This window comes from Schistocerca serialis, chromosome 3, assembly GCF_023864345.2.
Source record: "Schistocerca serialis cubense isolate TAMUIC-IGC-003099 chromosome 3, iqSchSeri2.2, whole genome shotgun sequence".
Taxonomy (NCBI): domain Eukaryota; kingdom Metazoa; phylum Arthropoda; class Insecta; order Orthoptera; family Acrididae; genus Schistocerca; species Schistocerca serialis.
Genome location: NC_064640.1, coordinates 267194596 through 267204858, shown reverse-complemented (window position 1 = coordinate 267204858; position 10263 = coordinate 267194596). Strand labels below are relative to the sequence as shown.

Here is a 10263-nt window from a genome sequence, read left to right as displayed (position 1 = left end):
CTCTGTTTTCCGACTCTTGAGGAAGAATGGGCTGCCATACTTCCATAAACATTTAGACACCTCGTTGGAAGTGTCATCGGCAGAATTCATTCCGTCGTAAAGAAAAAGAGTGACGCACCCCATTTTACTGTACACTAAAAGGCGTCCGGATACTTTTGATCAGATAGTGTACACACTCAAAAACGCACACATCGGTTATATTTCACAAGCCCTTCTGCGATAAACGTTTCCTCATACGTAAAAGTGCTATCGTTCCTCGATCCACACACGTTTCCCGCTCTCTCTATGTCACCGAACAATCACACTAATCACGAAATGTACAACCTTGTCAATCGAATAGTGAATTTTTTTACTTGCACCGTAAACACGATGTTCCAATGTATGGAATACGTGTGACTGATTCTCGAGCAACACAATTTTCTGCAAACAGCATAGAAATGAAGTAGCATGAAACCAGACATAAAATTCAATGAAATGATAATTAAGTCAAGACCCTACGCTGCCCACAGGCGTTGATATACATCAAAGGGGACAGTTGGAAACGTGTGCCCCGACCAGGCCTCGAACCCGGAATCTCCTGCTTACATGTAGACGCTCTATCCATCTGAGCCACCGAGGGAACAGAGGATAGTGTGACTGCAGGCACTTACCCCTTGCACGCTCCCCGTGAGACACAATTCTCAACTTAATGTCCACACACACCATTCGTAGTGCCCCTGCCCATTACACTCATTACTGGCGGCAGACAATCTTACTGAGTCCCGTAAGAGATTGGGCAATACCTGTGCATCCGCACAGAAGAAGGAGGTCAATGGCCGGTTAGCCTTAACTATATGAAGATGGTATCTGTTCTTTCGGACATGTCCGAAAGAGGAGGGGTTGGGTTGTTTGGTGGAGGAGACCAGATAGCGGAGTCATCGGTCTCATCGGATTAGGGAAGGACGGGGAAGGAAGTCGGCGGTGCCCTTTCAAAGGAACCATCCCGGCATTAGCCTGGAGCGATTTAGGGAAATCACGGAAAATCTAAATCAGGATGGCCGGACGCGGGATTGAACCGTCGTCCTACCGAATGCGAGTCCAGTGTGCTACCCACTGCGCCACCTCGCTCGGTCATGTCCGAAAGAACAGACACCATCTGTGACAATGCAGCACTCTAGAATGAAATGATGATTAAATTAAGACTCTACGCTGCCGAGAGGCATTGACATACATCAACGGGGACATTTGAAAATGTGTGTCTCAACCGGGACTCGAACCCGGGATCTCCTGCTTACATGGCAGACGCTCTATCCATCTGAGCCACCGAGGGCACAGAGGATCGTGCGACTGCAGGGACTTATCCCTTGCACGCCCCCGTGAGACATAAAATTCTGTTAGGCAGAGAATGGCAACAACATTTCACTGTGAGAAGGTGACTGTCATCAGAACGTGTGGGTTGTAATGTCTTGTCTGTGTTGTTGATAGCAATGAGATACAAGGTAAGGGTTAAAAAAGGTGCCAACATATAGCTTACTTCTCTCAAATATCTCCTTTGCAGCTATTCAAGGGAAGTAAGTTAAGCGCTGGCATCGCGTCTCGCCTTTTCCCTTTCCTTAATTTCTTCGCGTTTAAACAAATTCACTACAATTCACCGCCCTTTACGAGCACTCATCACATCCGCACTCCAAAACAGATACACACATGACACACGACGCTGAGAAAAGGAGATGTACTCTTCTTCAGTAGATACGATAGGACATTAAAAAGTCAATTACACATTATTACGGCAGCCCAAGCAACTTTTATTTAATATTGCACTACACTTCAGAGTGGCATAGGTACATGACAAGATTTTACAACGCAGTCACCAAATCTGTGAAAGCATCGGTTGGAACGTGCTACCAATCGTTCAGTAGCTCGACACTAGAAGTCCGCTCCTTGGTCACGAAGTCATTCGGAAAGCGCTGTGTACACGTCCTCATCGCTGGTCTCTTTCATACCATAAGCTCTTTCAACTTGCAGGCGAGATGGAAATAACGTGGCGTAACATCTTATCTTACTACTCAGCGTCACACACGTCTTTGCGGACTTAGTCAAATTTCTGATACCATTTAACTACTGATAAGAGCGACATTCAGTTTGTCACAATATCGTCTGAGTCACACCAATATTCAAGAAAGGTAGTAGGAGTAACCCACTAGATTACAGGCCCATATCGTTAACGTCGATATGCAGCAGGATTTTAGAACATATATTGTGTTCGAACACTATGAATTACCTCAAAGAAAACGGTCTATTGACACACAGTCAACATGGGTTTAGAAAACATCGTTCCTGTGAAACACAACTATCTCTTTATTCACATGAAGTGTTGAGTGCTATTGACAAGGGATTTCAGATTGATTCCGTATTTCTGGATTTCCGGAAGGCTTTTGACACTGTACCACACAAGCGACTCGTAGTGAAATTGAGTGCTTATGGAATATCGTCTCAGTTATGTGACTGGATTTGTGATTTCCTGTCAGAGAGGTCTCAGTTCGTAGTAATTGACGGAAAGTCTTAGAGTAAAACAGAAGTGATTTCTGGCATTCCCCAAGGTAGTGTTATAGGCCCTTCGCTGTCCCTTATTTATATTAACGATTTTGGAGACAATCTGAGCAGCCGTCTTCGGTTGTTTGCAGATGACGCTGTCGTTTATCGACTAATAAAGTCATCAGAAGACCAAAACAAACTGAAAAACGATTTAGAAAAGATATCTGAATGGTGCGAAAAGTGGCAGTTGACCCTAAATAACGAAAAGTGTGAGGTCGTCCACATGAGTGCTAAAAGAAACTCGTTAAACTTCGGTTACACGACAAATCAGTCTAATCTAAAAGCCGTAAATTCAACTCACTACCTAGGTTTTACAATTACGAACAACTTAAATTGGAAGGAACACACAGAAAATGATGTAGGGAAGGCTAACCAAAGACTGCGTTTTATTGGCAGGACACTTAGAAGATGTTACAGGTCTACTAAGGAGACTGCCTACATTACGCTTGTCCGTCCTCTGTTAGAATACTGCTGCGCGGTGTGGGATCCTTACTACATACACACCTGGAAATGGAAAAAAGAACACATTGACACCGGTGTGTCAGACCCACCATACTTGCTCCGGACACTGCGAGAGGGCTGTACAAGCAATGATCACACGCACGGCACAGCGGTCACACCAGGAACCGCGGTGTTGGCCGTCGAATGGCGCTAGCTGCGCAGCATTTGTGCACCGCCGCCGTCAGTGTCAGCCAGTTTGCCGTGGCATACGGAGCTCCATCGCAGTCTTTAACACTGGTAGCATGCCGCGACAGCGTGGACGTGAACCGTATGTGCAGTTGACGGACTTTGAGCGAGGGCGTATAGTGGGCATGCGGGAGGCCGGGTGGACCTACCGCCGAATTGCTCAACACTTGGGGTGTGAGGTCTCCACAGTACATCGATGTTGTCGCCAGTGGTCGGCGGAAGGTGCACGTACCCGTCGACCTGGGACCGGACCGCAGCGACGCACGGATGCACGCCAAGACCGTAGGATCCTACGCAGTGCCGTAGGGGACCGCACCGCCACTTCCCAGCAAATTAGGGACACTGTTGCTCCTGGGGTATCGGCGAGGACCATTCGCAACCGTCTCCATGAAGCTGGGCTACGGTCCCGCACACCGTTAGGCCGTCTTCCGCTCACGCCCCAACATCGTGCAGCCCGCCTCCAGTGGTGTCGCGACAGGCGTGAATGGAGGGACGAATGGAGACGTGTCGTCTTCAGCGATGAGAGTCGCTTCTGCCTTGGTGCCAATGATGGTCGTATGCGTGTTTGGCGCCGTGCAGGTGAGCGCCACAATCAGGACTGCATACGACCGAGGCACACAGGGCCAACACCCGGCATCATGGTGTGGGGAGCGATCTCCTACACTGGCCGTACACTACTGGTGATCGTCGAGGGGACACTGAATAGTGCACGGTACATCCAAACCGTCATCGAACCCATCGTTCTACCATTCCTAGACCGGCAAGGGAACTTGCTGTTCCAACAGGACAATGCACGTCCGCATGTATCCCGTGCCACCCAACGTGCTCTAGAAGGTGTAAGTCAACTACTCTGGCCAGCAAGATCTCCGGATCTGTCCCCCATTGAGCATGTTTGGGACTGGATGAAGCGTCGTCTCACGCGGTCTGCACGTCCAGCACGAACGCTGGTCCAACTGAGGCGCCAGGTGGAAATGGCATGGCAAGCCGTTCCACAGGACTACATCCAGCATCTCTACGATCGTCTCCATGGGAGAATAGCAGCCTGCATTGCTGCGAAAGGTGGACATACACTGTACTAGTGCCGACATTGTGCATGCTGTGTTGCCTGTGTCTATGTGCCTGTGGTTCTGTCATTGTGATCATGTGATGTATCTGACCCCAGGAATGTGTCAATAAAGTTTCCCCTTCCTGGGACAATGAATTCACGGTGTTCTTATTTCAATTTCCAGGAGTGTAGAACTGACGGAGCACATCGAAAAAGTTCAAAGAAAGGCAGCACGTTTTGTATTATCGCGAAATATGGGAGAAAGCGTTTCAGAAATGATACAGGATTTGGGCTGGAATCATTAAAAGAAAGGTGTTTTTCGTTGCGACGGAATCTTCTCCCGAAATTCCAATCACCAACTTTCTCCTCCGAATGCGAAAATATTTTGTTGACACCGAGCTACATAGGGAGGAACGATCACGAAGATAAAATAAGGGAATCAGAGCTCGTACGGAAATATATAGGTGTTCATTCTTCCCGCGCGCTATACGAGATTGGAATAATAGAGAATTGTGAAGGTGGTTCGATGAACCCTCTGCCAGGCACTTAAATGTGATTTGCGGAGTATCCACGTAGATGTAGATGTAGATGTAGATGAATTTCGCAGTGATTCTGAGTGATATTTAGACTTTTGCCCACAAGAATCACACTGCCCCGCGTACTTCAGTCATGGTGTACGTTCACGCCATTTCAGTCGCACACTGTGACGCACCTGTTACCCGCGCCACAACAGAACTGTCTCTGCCACTCCTGTTGCATAATGATCTTAGCGTGGAACGACAGGTCTAACTTACTTTCTGAAGGCCCTACGTAAGCACGTTCCATAGATACACATGCAAATGGGTCACAAAATTCGAATAAGAATTAATAGACTGGGTATAGAATATATATGGGGCAATCAAAAAGTTTCCGTTCGAAGACCGTACAGTACAGAATCGGTATGCTAGTCAGGATAAATCGCCGTAGCACTGAGGTGATCATCCCTCCAACGCACCAGGTTGAGAATACCCGTTTGGTAAAACAGCGTGTCCTGCTGCGTGAAGAAGTCCGTAACTGCCTGCTGCACATCTTCGTCCTACAGGAATCGTCGACCCATCAAGACCTTTTTTAATGGACCGAAGGCGTGATAATAGCGTGGGAGAGAGCAAGACTACAAGTCGGGTGCTCGAGTGTCTCCCACTTGAGTTGGATTAACTTCTGCTCCTGCGTTACGACATTTGTGATACTAGGACGGCATCTTGTGTCGAATCGCTACCAGCAAAGAACTTGGCGCACTATTCCACAATGGTGGTTTTTGACAGGCATGGTGCCCCATACATATCCTTTAAACTCCGATGGATGTCTGCCGGTGCTTGTCCTTCGGCAGTCATGAAAACAATAACAACACGTTGGTCCTAAAAAATGGTTCAAATGGCTCTGAGCACTGTGGGACTTAACATCTGAGGTCATCAGTCCCCTAGAACTTAGAACTACTTAAACCTAACTAACTTAAGAACATCACACACATCCATGCCCGAGGCAGGATTCGAACCTGCGACCGTAGCGGTCGCGTGGTTCCAGACTGAAGCGCCTAGAACCGCTCGACCACACCGGCCTGCACGTTGGTCCTGTTTGGACAAATTTGGTAATAGCGTCGCTGTTGTTTACGTTTCCGGATTTACCGCACGCACTTCGAAAACACACGAATGCCACAGTAAGCGCTTGACTACATGTCGGTAGTTATATACACGCATCGGAGTCGCTGATTTTTGCATATACGCTCCAGCAACGCTCTCAAACAGAAACGTTTCAATCAGCCCTTATACTAACTATAGTACGTGAACTGCAAAAAAAAAAATTGCAAAGTAACAGTTGAAAGTGCAGCTTCTGATCTTACTTTCTCTAAACTGCTCGATAAATATTTGCATAATCCTCATGACTCACAAAGTTTCCGATTTCTTTTTACGTTGGAAACCTTTCTCTCTATACTCTTCTGACAACTGGGAATCACTACGTGCAACCACCTGTGTAATTGAGGTAAAATCAAAAGAGCATTCTCAGTACATTTGAGGAGAGCGCCCTATGTCGTGAATCGTGAACGGGAGAAGCTGGCATTTAGAAAAAAGGTTGTCAACATGCAAAGTTGCCCGCCGAAGTTCAAAAATGGTTGAAATGGCTCTGAGCACTATGGGACTTAACATCTGAGGTCATCAGTCCCCTAGAACTTAGAACTACTTAAACCTAACTAACCTAAGGACATCACACACATCCATGCCCGAAGCAGGATTTAAGCCTGTGACCGTAGCGGTCGCCCGGTTCCAGACTGAAGCGCCTACAACCACTCGGCCACATCGGCCGGCTCCCGCCGAAGTGGCATACACTGGAGCAACATATTTCGAACATTCAACCGCTATCGTGAGAAATAAAACATCGACTATCGCCTTGTAAACGAACAAAACAATAGGCCTATATCACTGACGTCAGTCTGTTGTAGGTTTTTGGGACATGTTTTATCCTTGCGTATTATGACATTTCTGAAGACCGAAAATATCCTCTGTAGGAATCGCCATGTGTTCCGAAAACAATGATCATTTGAAACCGAGCTCGCTGTGTTCGTCCACGGGACACAAAAAGTAGCAAATACAGGCGCCGAGGTAGATGCCACGTTCTCTGACTTCCGGAAGCTGTTCGATATTGTTCCGCACTGTCGCCTAATGAACAAAATATGAGCGTACGCAATATCAGACCAACTGTGTTACTAGATTGAAAGTTTCTAGCAAACAGAACACAGTACATCATTCTGAACGGGGAGAAGTCTTTCGTAAAAGTAACATGGGGGTGCTTCAAGGGAGTGTTAAAGGACTATTACTTCTCACAAAATCGAGGGCTATCCGTTTATTAAGATCTGATCGTAGCGAAATGAAAACCGCAGTGAAAATCCGACGAAGCTTTGCACAGATGTGCTGGGCAGTATCTCTAGTATGCCTGTCGATAGCGACATGTCGCTCTTTATAGTTCTTAGCGAGCACGTAAAGATGCCAAGTAAATAATGTCTCCTGCCAAGTACGAGTGATTACGCCTGATTTCATGCAGCCCACATAACATAACTGTCATGCATTTCTTTCTTTATGGCTAGGCGCTTCAGTCCGGAACCGCGCTGCTGCTACGGTAGCAGGTTCTAATCCTGCCTCAGGCATGGATGTGTGTGATGTCCTTAGGATAATTAGGTTTAAGTTGTTCTAAGTCTAGGGGACTAATGACCTCAGATGTTAAGTCTCATAGTGCTTAGAGCCATCTGAACCATCTTTCCTTATGACAATTCTCGGCCGCACACTGCAGAGGCAATGAAGATGCTACTGGGGTGTTTTGGATGGGAAGTATTTGATTACCCACCATACAGCCCTGGATTGACTTCCAGTGATTTTCATCTCCGCTCAGATGAACCGCTGGCTGTGAATACAACACTTTGGTACGGACAACTAGCTGCAGACCAGCATAGAGAATTGTCGGAAAGCAGAGACAGGTGCCTTCTATGACGAGGGTATTTCAGAGCTGAACAACGATGCGACAAATGTCCAAGTCGGAGCGGCGACTATGTATAGAAGTAGCTAGAAGGTGTAGCTAACTGTTGCACACAAAACATTTTTGATTTTCACTGTCGTTTCCATTTCGCGACCCATCGGAACTTAATAAAGGAATCGCCCTTGTATATAAATGGCCTAGCAGATAATAGTGGATGATGCTGTTGCGTACAGAGAAATATCAATGCTTGAAAATTGCAACGAAATGGAGGAAGATATGCAGAGGGTCGACGCTTGGTGCAGGTGTGGACGGATCCAGGAGTGGGGGAGGGGTGTCACAGGGTCGTTGGTCCCCCGCTCCACCCCAGCACTACAGGGACCAGTGCTGAAAACGCCCGGGTCCTCATAACTCAGCATAAAAATGATGTATTTTTTTCGATTTTCCCAACGGCCCTAAATGTCTTAAAACTGGTTATTGGTGTCCGCCTCCGGTAGCTGAGTGGTCAGCGCGACAGAATGTCAATCCTAAGGGCCCGGGTTCGATTCCCGGCTGGGTCGGAGATTTTCTCCGCTCAGGGACTGGTTGTTGTGTTGTCCTAACCATCATCATTTCATCTCCATCGATGCGCAAGTCGCCGAAGTGGCGTCGAATCGAAAGACTTGCACCCGGCGAACGGTCTACCCCACGGGAGGCCCTAGTCACACGACTGGTTATTGGTAACGAACAGCACCATAAACAGTTTAATTAAGTGGTAATGTACAACAGCTAACAGCTTCTGAACACTGGAAAAATTTGTACCGAACCTCCTCCAACTTGCAGTCTATCCTGGATCCTGCCCTACGTGCAGGGAGTGGCAATTGACCCTAAACATAAACAAATGTAACGTACTGGGAATACATTGACGGAACGACCCTTCATAGAACGTCTACACGATTTCAGTACAATCACTGGAAGCAGTTACTTCCACAAAATATCTAGGAGTGTGCATACGGAGGGATTTGAAGTGGAACGATCACATAAAATTAATCGCGAGTAAGGCAGATGCCAGACTGAGATTCATTGGAAGACTCCTCAGGACATGAAGTTCATCAACAAAGGAAGTATCTTACAAAGTAGCTTACAAAACACTCGTTCGACCAATACTTGTATATTGCTCGTCAGTCTGAGATACTTAGCAGAGGGAATGATGAAGGAAAAGGAGACGATCCGAAGACGAGCAGCACGTTTCGTTACAGTTTCATTTACTAAGCGCGAAAGCTTCGGGGAGATGCTCAGTCAACTCCAGCGGTAGACGCCGCAAGAGAGGCGTTCTGCGTCACGTTATCGACCACTGTTAAAATTCTGAGAGTGTACGTTCCTAGAAGAGTCAACCAATATATTACTTCCTCTTATGGATACCTCGCGGAAAGACCAAGAAGATAAAGTTAGAGAAATTCGAGCCCACACGTAGACTTACCAGCTTTCGTTCTTCCCACGAGCCATATGCGAATGGAACAGGAAAGGGGGAAAGTGTCTAATGGTACATGAAGTACCCTCCGCTACAAACCTTAAGGTGGCTTGCGGAGATGCAGTGATTGCCCGCTGCCGACAGCCCGTTGATGAGTACTGGTTCGACCGACTGCCGTGTCATCTTCAGCCTATGGGCGTCACTGGATGTGGATATGGAGGGGCGTGAGGTCAGCACACCGCTCTCACGGCCGTTGGCAGTTTTTGTGACCGGAGCCGCTACTTCTAAATCAAGTAGCTTCTCAATTTGCCTCACAAGTGCTGAGTGCACCCAGCTAGAGAGCCTGTATAGGGAGAGAGTGGCCAACCGGACGATACGGCGGCCATTTTTCTGCCAAACGGCGGGCGGGACTTTTGAATGGCTAGTAGTGGAGTAGTGGAGTACACACTAACCGAATCAAAAGCAAGAGACAATATGGCGAAATCATTCGTTAAATGTCTTTGTTTATAAGGATAGTGTGTTATAATAATTTTCACACACCCAATTTACAGGTCTGTTTTCAAAATTAACTATGTATATTGCAAGTTGTTTTATATGTAGTAAAAAGCAAAAACGACTTACTTCGCATAGATAAGAGTACTTGGTTGGTTTCCACAAGGCTCCTGTTTGATTTATGTCAGTCCTGTTGACTGCGACTGCCCACTGCTTTCGTATTTCTTCATTGCATGGAAATGCTAACATGCGAAATCCACCTTCGCCTCTATTGAAACAACCAAATGCAGCTCAACCTGGTATCGTTTACGAACGTCTGCAGAACGAATTACAGATGTCAAAAACAATACTGTGCAATTACTAACGTGTTTACTTCAAACATGTAGGCCTACCGACTTCATCACAAAACGATTCATTATTTCAACTCGTGTTTAAGATCGCAAACGCTAATTACGTACTAAAAACGATATACAACTAAATCGAATATGCACGCACAACGCATAACAAGTCTCTCAATAAT

At 46.8% G+C, this 10263-nt stretch overlaps 1 non-coding gene across 1 annotated transcript; it reads right to left on the bottom strand.

Annotated features, from left to right (window-relative positions):
- Positions 1–1235: 1235 nt before the first annotated feature.
- Positions 1236–1310, bottom strand: Trnat-ugu (transfer RNA threonine (anticodon UGU)). The gene has a single exon. It is a non-coding gene; the product is annotated as a tRNA-Thr (tRNA).
- Between the last annotated feature and the right edge of the window lie 8953 nt (positions 1311–10263).